Genomic DNA, 9,788 nt, shown 5'->3' with positions numbered 1-9,788 from the left:
GAACATGAACATGATTCTCTGCAAGAGTCCATAACTCATGGTTGATGGAATTATATCTCCAGAGTGCAGTAAGCTGACTCAAGTTTTGTGGTATGCTGGAAAATGTACATAGTATCTTGTTTTTAAGTATCACATTGCATTATGGATGAGTACTCTTGCTTCTACGAATCTATTATGAATGCTATTTTGTTTTTGAAGAATGGCCTTATGCAATTGGCAAGAGAGGAGGAAGCCTATAATCACAATAAGTAAACTAAAGAGGCAACAGAAGAGGTGATTTGGTTGTGCTCACTATATATCAACTTCAAGATACCCTGGATGCTATTGAAAAAGGGACTCGTGAGAACACATTGCTTATGGCAGTGAATAAAATATAGCCCTTCTTCGTTGTGTGTATTCAAAACAAAACCTGGTGGTGCATGATCATTCCTTTTTCTTACTAATTAGCTTAAAGTTATATATTCATGGTATTTTCTCTATTATTCAAATGATAAGTTGTGAGCATGAAATTTGCTGATCTAATCATTTGACTAGTTCCATTTTATTCTGCTGTTCTTTTAAGATTTTGACTAGGTTATGTTGAAGGCTATCAGGAGATGTGTAAGAGTCATAAGCATGTGGTACAAATCTATAGTCGGGAAATCTTTTCATGCTGGTTCGATGCTGAAGAGAATGACATCCGAAACATTCCAAGGATGTTCCCTTTCAAAGAAAGACCAATCCAAATGAAAAAAGAACTCTGTTACAACTTCCCTATAGAACCACACTCATTTCCACATAGGTCTCCATGGCAAAAGCAATTTGTAAATCTAATTTAGTCCAAAAAAAATAGCTAGAGTCCCTTAGAGCGCTTCTACAATTTTCCCAAAATAGCTAACAAATGAACAGTGTTTCAGCCAATTTTAAACTCATCTCTCTTGCTCACTGACACTTTCTCCCTCAACTAGACCAAGCTCTCTCTCTCTCTCTTCCTTTGAATAAAACATCCATGGCCAATTAAGTTCCTCCTTGAACAAATCTCCATTCTTCATCATTGTCATCACACTTTACTGATTTTGTTGGCAGATGGGCGATGAACAGTTACTGATTTTGATTGAAAAATTGTTGATTTTGTTGTTAAGGTTTACTGATTTTATAGATTTGGTGGATGAGTTTGACAGAGAATTCGGTGTTCAAAGGCCTGGGTTTTCAATGGCAGGGGATGCTTGGTGGTGTGAGTGTGGCTGTGAAATAGGATGGGGAAGAGAGGAAAAAAATAATATTTTTGTAAGAGTAAAAAAATAAATATTGAGGTTGATGTAGGTGTATGCTTGTTAAAATAGTAACAGTAGCCTTTTTGGAGTTAATTTAGCTAAATTTGTGTAGAGTAAGGTGAATGCTCCAAGGCCCCAATTAAAATTAATACATTATGAGCTCCCCAAATATTAGTTAGCTTTTGGTAACATTCCAAACATTGGAATTCTATATTTCTAAAGAACTCAACAGCCATAACATATTTCTACTCTATGCCATTGCCAGTATATATAGACTCAAATTAGTACACGCAAGAAACGTAGAAGTCACTGCATCTACAATCAAACATTGAACTTAAACAGAAGCCTATATGAAAAAATAAAGATGTCAAGAGTTCACTATGGTTAAGACTGTCACTTAGGAACTGACCATAGGCAAGGAGCAGTTCCATCGGACCTGACCTAGATATCCAGTCAGAACATTAAGCCCTGACATCTTCATCATTGCCCAAGCAAAGTCCATTCAGGAGGTTGATCCGTCATCTGAAGCACAAGCCCTTACAAGTCTTGCGGTCTTCTCATTAGCCAGAAACTGCTGATCAGCAAAAAGAAGTCCGCTCCCCTTTAATGATTGGCTGTGAATTCATGCAAACTCACTCATTTCCAATGATTCCGTGGGTTAAGAAGAAGGCTGAGTGGTGGTCCTATTACTTTCTTGGCACCTTATTCTCATTTCAGTCAGGCTGCCCTGTCCCCTTGTAGTCAGAGAGGAGTTTCTGTATGAACTCAACCAATCTCCCCAATGTTGTGTGCACCTTCAGATGATCAAGAAACTGATGCAAACCAAAGAACATTTCAAACCTTTTTCAACTGCATAAAACAAGTTCGTAAAATGAGTAAAGGCCAAGCTAGCAAGTACCTAGAAAAGTGAGTGTTGCTCTTCATCAAAACCTCTAAAGGGTAAAAAGGCGTAGTGTCTGTGTTATATTATAACCCGGTCATGGAATATCAGCCAGTCCTTCATTGAAATATGAGTGCTGTCCCTCCGGCCTGTTGACACTGGATAGAAAGGGCCACCAGCCTGTGATGTCAAGTATAATCAGAGAATTCCAATAACAAGAGCAGCTAGATATTGCAAAATAAATTATATATATATTTATATATATATATATATATATATATCTAAGAAAACAGACAAAAGCACAAAATAGCTATGCTCAGCTTGGCTGCTAAGAAGTGGAGGCAAAGGATTTGGTAACCATAGAAAAAATAAAGGGAAAAAAAAAAATCAACTCAACCAAGTGTATTGTAATTATTGACAGCATTAAGTTGAGTCTCTTGATTTCCTAGGCTAAAAATAGGATAATCAAATTTGTATGTTTAACTTTTCTCCTTCATTGTTCTCTATAACAATAAAAAGAGGGATTATAAAGAAACTGGCATAATGCGGACAGGGAAGAAGCAATCTATAACAAAAGATATAATGGAAGTGCGAAAGAAGAAAATATATAAATAAGTAATGAGGGAGAGAGAGAGAGAGAAGGAATGGATTGTAGACAATTTTTTAATTCCATTCCGTTCCAGTTGATATACTGCACTCTGGTCCATAAACTAATTTATTAAACCCTTTATTCTGTCTCGGTCAAAATTCTAACATTTAAGGTGGAATATGCATTCCTTACCAAAATTTATTTTGCGACTTCCTTATAAATCTTTTTTAAAATAAAACCCCACTTCTAGGAGATTTTATGAACTTTTTTATTAGTTTAATTATGTATGATATGTTTTTTTTTTTTCAAAAAAGAAAAAAAAAATATACATGTGTATCTATATAAATAAATGAGATTTTATGAAATTTTAGTTTATTTAATTATGTAAGATATTATTATGAGCCTTTGGTTTGTTTAATTAAATGTGATATTTTATGATCCTTTGTATTTTTTTTAATGTTATATATTTTATAAGATTTAAACTTCAAGCTATTCAATTATTTTCATTTGTTTTAGTGACCAAAACTTAAGTGGTCTATTGAGGTATATGTACAAACACTCAAAGATGCAGCTGTTTTGAACTTATGATTAACTATGGACAGACTACCAGCGCCTAAGCATAAATTAGTTCAATATCTGGAGTGAGAAAAATAAATGATCATTGAAAGGAAACTGCCAAATCAGGATATTTACTTAACATAAGAACACAGAGAACAAACATAAGAGATGAAAACTACGTATCTGGGGAGAAGATAAATTATGGACACAAACACAGTTTAGGCATTGCTAAAAGACAGAAGTCACTATTTTAGAACAAATCAAAACTGTAAGAATTAATAGAGAAAAAATTCAAATTACATTTAAAAGACAAGATAATGATAAAATCTATAAGCAGAGTTACTAACTGAAAAGTTTTCTAAGAACAAACCATTTTCATGACACATAAAAAAGATAAGCAATTTAATTTTGCTAAATAGCTACCAAAGTCAAGGACATGTAGTCATACCAGTTCCTACTATAGGGAAACTATTCTGTGAGCTACTGAAAAATGGAATCAATTACATAGTCTGCATATCCAAAACTAAGTCCCAACCTCTAAAATTGGTTTTTCGACAGCAGTCATCAATCTCAAAATTTTTGGAAATTTGAGTTTGCATCAAACAATCTCTCTCTCAGAAAATCAGAGGTTGCAGAAATGACACTTTTGATGGCATCAGCAGCACTTCTAACCTTCAAAATTTCAAAATTGAAGAATTTAGATTCTCAAGTAACAGATGAAGAGATGAATGAAGACATTCATAACAAGAAAAATCTCCTCCTAGGCATAAATTAAAAATGCCTATTCCCTGAACAATAACCAATTTGAGGAAAACATAACTATAATCAGTACCACCTAAAGCCATTAAGGAGAAACTGCTAAATTGATGCAAGATTCACTAAATGAAATAAGGTGAAGGAAAATATAAATTCAAGTTGCAGCATAGCAGTGTCAGAAGAAGAAGTTTAACCTGTCGATTGAAGATGATGGGTTAGATTCGGGTGAATGGATCCACGACTATAGCATTGTCTTTAAATGTGCAAAACAAAAAGCATACCAAAACCTTCTGCAGGCATGAAAATGAAAAGTGTAATTGAGTACAAATTGATGAGAATAAAACATAATGGCATCTGATTAAAAGCTATTCCTATGAGCAACTTTTGAATTCTAATTGATGGTCAAAGCAATAAAGAAAATTATAGAAAAATCAATATCTTTTTTTCAAGACACACAGAATTGTATATTTTCCTAGTTCTGAAGTTCAAACTCAAAATGAATAAACTAACGTCTCCTTCAGATGATGAATAATCAGCCAAAACTCTTTAGTAACATGAACACCCAATTGAAATTAATTTGGATATTATTATCACAACATACATTATGAGCTGCCCCATATTACTGAACTTTTGATAACATTCAAACCATTAGAATTCTATATTTCTAATGAACTTAACAACCAAAACATATTTACATGCAGTTTTAACTAGCTACTTCATTATTTTGACCATGTCCAATTATGCCATTGCCTTTATAAATAGGCTCAAATTAGCAAAGGAAAGAAATGTAGAAGTCACAGCATCTAAATTCAAACATAGAACATTAGAGAAAGTAATATGAAAGAATAAAGATCTCATGAGATCATTATGGTCAAGACTGCCACTTAGAAACTGACCAAAAGCAAGGAGCGGTTTCGTTGGACTTGACCTTGAGATCCATGGATTGCAGGACCCCCTTTTTGGGTCTCGACATCCCCACTGCAAACTCACTCAATTCCAATGATGCCATGGATGAAGAAGAAGGCTGAGTGGTGGTCCCATTACTATCTTGGAACCTCATTCTCATCTCAGGGAGAAAATCAGGAGCTATTGTTGGATCAGGCTGCCTGGTCCCCTTGAAGTCAGAGAAGCGTTTCTGTATGAATTCACAATCAACTTTCCCAATGTTGTGTGTACCTTCAGATGATCAAGAAACCAATACAAACCAAATAACTTTTTAAACCTTTTTCAACTCCATAAGACAAGGGGGAAAATGAAAGAAAGGGAGAGAGCTAGTAAGTCCCTAGAAGACTAACAGCTTCTTTTTCATCAAAACCTCTATGGGCAAAAAGGTGAAGTGTTTGTGTTATGTTATCATCCAGTCGTGGAATCTCGGTCAGTGTCGTCACTGCCCCTTGGCACCTTTCAGTAGATTTCCTTTTTTGTTGATTTGGGAGAGAAGAAAGAGAAAGAAATAAGATCATTCAAAGAACACCAAGCTGCGCAAATGGCAAGGAATGCTGAAATCAAAGAGGCCAAGACGCCTAAGATCAGGTGTCTGTTGAAATATGAAAGAATGCTGTCTAGCCTGTGATGTCAAGTATAGTAGTTTACATCAGAGAACTCCAATAAAAAGAGTTATCAATATAGAGCTGTGAGTTTAACAGAAATTGGAATAAGAAAAGTATTTCATTTTATTTATTTTTGAATTTTTTGACGTTTTAGACTTGAAAAACCATTACCAAAAAGTGCCTGAAACAACTAGAAACAGCAAAAATCACTAGAAACATACTCTCAATTTATTAATTTTCTAAGTTTTCCACATAATCAATATGTACTTTAGAATCTTATTGATAGACTCCTCAACATATAAAAATGTAAAGAGATACCAACTCTTTTAAAGTCTGTTTCTTACATCACTGAGTTTCATTTAGGCATCTTTATCCACAAACAATCATCAGATCCTAAACCTTAAACTGTTGCTAAAACCGTTAGGTGAACTGACCCGTACTATTAACAAAAAATATCTTAAAAAGAGAGAACATATGAAAATTCAGGATCAAGAACATACCAGCATAATGCAATAGAAACAATATCAGCACATGAAACTACCCCTGGATAAGCCTTTTCAAGCTCCTCCTTGATGGAATCAATTTTATCAAAACCCCTCAAGGCCTGCCTCTCGGTGGAATGGTTTTTATCACCATTGCTGTCATCCAGGAGGCCCTGATCAAAAACATCCCACACACCATTAAGAACAACAAGATAATACCTACAAATAGATGGAAAGAATTTACAACACCCAGATTAAATTGGAATAACGAATCAATACTCCCAAAAATCAAAACATTCTCAACTTGCTGTCTTGTTTGATACAAAACTTGATACGCATACTTAAAGGATAAAAACGACAGCGTTTTATGCAACAAAAAGAAGTCTAACTCAGGCAAAACGATGCCGTTACACTTAAAGCCAGACACAAGCTTCACGCGTGATATGATATACACTTTCTCTTATGATTCTGCTATGATATAAATATCAGAGTCCTTCATTTAGAATTTTAGATTACAACTGATCAATAAAATCTCACACTTATATTAGAAAGCTTTGCAATTTTTTTACCATTAAAAAAAATAAAATAAAATGCAAGACATAAAACTTAGATTTTGAACAATTTTTTTTTTTTTAAGTTCCAAATGAGTGCTTTTAGTCCATAAAATTTATATATAAAAAAAATTAACATTATTAGTTTCTCATCCACTCCCATTAATTTTCTTGTATGTGTCTAACTAAGCAATCACATGTCATTTAAAAAAAATTGTGCTAACTTATTTTCTACTAAAATATTTCTCATATCCAATCCTAGACTCGAACTGTTTCATTGTTCCAATCAAAACTCAAACTAGAAAAAATGTTCATAATTTCCCAAATCAAAACCCATACCCGATTGTGAGAAATATATGTAACTCGATTGAGAGAGACATGTAAACTAAAGCCACATACTCCAACACTAAATTGTCCGCCCTTCAAGATTTGGTATGCCATTATATTTGATACATTAAAATTAAAAGGATAAAGTTTTCCTCAAAACTAATTGAAAAAAATCTCATTTAACCCATTATGTGATAACTCATAAAACCATTTGGTGTAATTTTTAAACAAGCCACATAACTTATTAGATATGTAATGTAACTAAAAGTACACGTGGATGATTTTATTAATTACCATAATGTGGGTAAAAGGAATTTTCCTCTAAACTTAATTTGTTTGGACATCTTCATTTTTTTTTTTTTTTTTTTTTTTTTGAGAAACCAGACCCCAAGTGTGGGCTGGACTTTATTGAAACTGAAATAAAACATCAAGATACATCACCCAAAACCAAAGGGGCAATGTCTTCAGGACAATCCTCTAACCAAACTTGTAAACCAGGCCCTACTTTAGCACGTTTAGCTAATGCATCAGCTACTGAATTACATGATCTAGGGACAAAACAAAAGTCAGAAAAATGTAAAAAAGAAGCTTGGCCAAGAATATCATCAACTATATGCCCATACAAAGATTGGTTGGCCGATCCTTTTGAAATGGCTTTGATAACTACTGCAGCATCACCTTCAAATATCACTTTGTGTAACCCGATTTCAACAGCAAATTGAATAGCCCGCCTGCAAGCTAGAGCTTCCACCATTGCCACGGACTGAGGGAGTGGTACTCGAGCTGATAGCGCGCCAATGACAGCTCCGTTAGTATCTCTGATGATCACTCCCAAGCCAGCTGAGTTAGTGCTTTTGAACAAAGCTCCATCGAAGTTGGCTTTGTATAGAGGAAGTGCTGGGGCAGACCATTTAGACTGGACTGGATTCCGGACTATAACTGGTGCATCATCGTTAGCCTCAAGGTAGTCTCGCAGGAGTCTGGTTGCTTTAGAGAAGACCTGATTCAGTGGTCGAGCTGGGTGCCGAAAATGAACTGAATTTCGCCGATTCTAGAGAAACCAAGCTGAAATAGCAAAGATCTCCACCCTATAGTCATCCCGAACCTGCAAAAAACTTAAGAAAAGGTTAGAAAAGTCCCCCGATGAGTGAGGAATTGTGTGTTGCATCCAGTTGATAGTGCTCCACAGTTTTGCCACCTCCGGGCAGCCCCACACAACATGCAGAATGTCCTCAGGTTGGGTCTGGCACGTATTGCAGCAGGCAGAAGGGGTGATGTGCCGACGAAACAAGTTGTCCATTGTTGGAAGTGAATTGCTACATGCTCGCCAAGTGAAGTGTTTCACCTTATTTGGGGTTCGTAGCATCCAAATGCCTCTCCAAAGATGTCTTTGGGGGTATGGATTAGAGCTACTTGGGCTGTTGGTTGAAGCTTCATTAACCAGCAGCTTGTAAGCGCTTTGAGTTGAGAAAATACCCGAAGGCGTTTTAGACCATATAGGGCTATCTTGAGGCAGTCTGGTACTAAGAGGGATGCTCATGAATTTCTTTGCTTCATGAGGCAAAATTTTTTGCCTAATTTCGGACTCCTTCCAAGTTCCATTCTCCTCATCGATCAAGATACTAACCTTTGCATCAGGGGGAATAGAGGGGAGGGGGGAACTAACCGAGCGATACACTTGATCCGGGAGCCACTTATCCTCCTTTAAACTCACTGTTTTACCATCACCTATCCGCCAAACCATGCCTTTCCGCACCACATCCCTTGCACTTAAAATACTCTTCCATGCGTACGACCCATTAGCCGAGGGATTGGCTTCAAGAATGGAACAATCCGGGAAAAACCGAGCTTTAAATACTTTATGGCAAAGTGATTCCCGGATTTTTCAACATACACCAAACTTGCTTGGCCAACAAAGCATCGTTGAACTTCTCAATCTCCTTAAACCCCATACCTCCACTATCTTTAGCTTGACAAAGCTTCTCCCACTTTACCCAATGTACCTTCTTATTGTCACCATGGCAGCCCCACCAAAATTTGCGAATCATGACTTCAATTTCCTGAATTAACCCCTTTGGAAGCTTGAAGCAACTCATAGAATAGGTTGGAATGGCTTGGATGACGGACTTAATAAGCACCTCTCTGCTTGCTTGAGATAGAAGTTTCTCCTTCCAACCTTGTATTTTCTTCCAAATTCTCTCCTTAATGTAGGCAAACCCTTGTCTTTTTGCTCTCCCCACAAATGCAGGTAACCCCAAATATCTCTCATATTGCCTGATAGCTGGAACACCCAACAGATGTTGAATTCTGACTTGGACATCATGGTGAGTGTTAGAACTGAAGAAGATGTTTGTCTTATCTCTGTTTATTTTTTGACCAGAACCCCTCTCATAAACTGACAAAAGATCAAGGATTACCTGGCACTCAGAATCTTTAGCACGACAAAAGAGAACACTGTCATCAGCAAAAAAGAGGTGAGACACCCGTGGCCCATTTCTGCAAATTGACACCCCCCTAATAGCACCATCAGATTCGGCTTTGTGGAGCAAGCCTTGAAGACCCATAGCACATAGCAAAAATAAATATGGAGACAACGGATCACCTTGCCTCAGCCCCCTACTAGGCTTGATAGTTCTACCTAGCACCCCATTGAGCAAAATAGAATATGATACAGACTTGATGCATGACATGATAGTAGCAACAAAACTTCTAGCAAACCCTAAGTGCAACATTGCCCTTTCCAAGAAGTCCCACTCCACTCTGTTATAAGCTTTGCTCATATCAAGCTTTAGAGCCATATACCCATCTTTCCCTTGGGCCTTCTGCTTCAAGAAATGGAGTA

General features: G+C 36.3%; 1 long non-coding RNA gene across 7 annotated transcripts; it reads right to left on the bottom strand.

The window, feature by feature from the left end:
* Positions 1-1,433: 1,433 nt before the first annotated feature.
* On the bottom strand, positions 1,434-6,408 carry LOC112004454 (uncharacterized). Of its 7 annotated transcripts, none has more exons than XR_002882106.2 (7): positions 6,087-6,405; positions 5,332-5,603; positions 4,933-5,212; positions 4,231-4,326; positions 3,816-3,952; positions 2,152-2,313; positions 1,434-2,065 (listed from the first exon to the last, which is right to left on the bottom strand). It is a non-coding gene; the product is annotated as an uncharacterized LOC112004454 (long non-coding RNA). The 7 variants fall into 7 exon arrangements; XR_002882109.2 differs by having other exon boundaries at positions 5,352-5,603; XR_002882107.2 differs by having other exon boundaries at positions 3,729-3,952; positions 4,933-5,603; positions 6,087-6,408.
* Between the last annotated feature and the right edge of the window lie 3,380 nt (positions 6,409-9,788).

Source organism: Quercus suber, unplaced genomic scaffold (genome assembly GCF_002906115.3).
Source record: "Quercus suber isolate HL8 unplaced genomic scaffold, Cork oak 2.0 scaffold_104, whole genome shotgun sequence".
NCBI classification, from domain to species: Eukaryota; Viridiplantae; Streptophyta; class Magnoliopsida; order Fagales; family Fagaceae; genus Quercus; species Quercus suber.
This window is presented reverse-complemented; position numbering and strand designations above follow the sequence as displayed.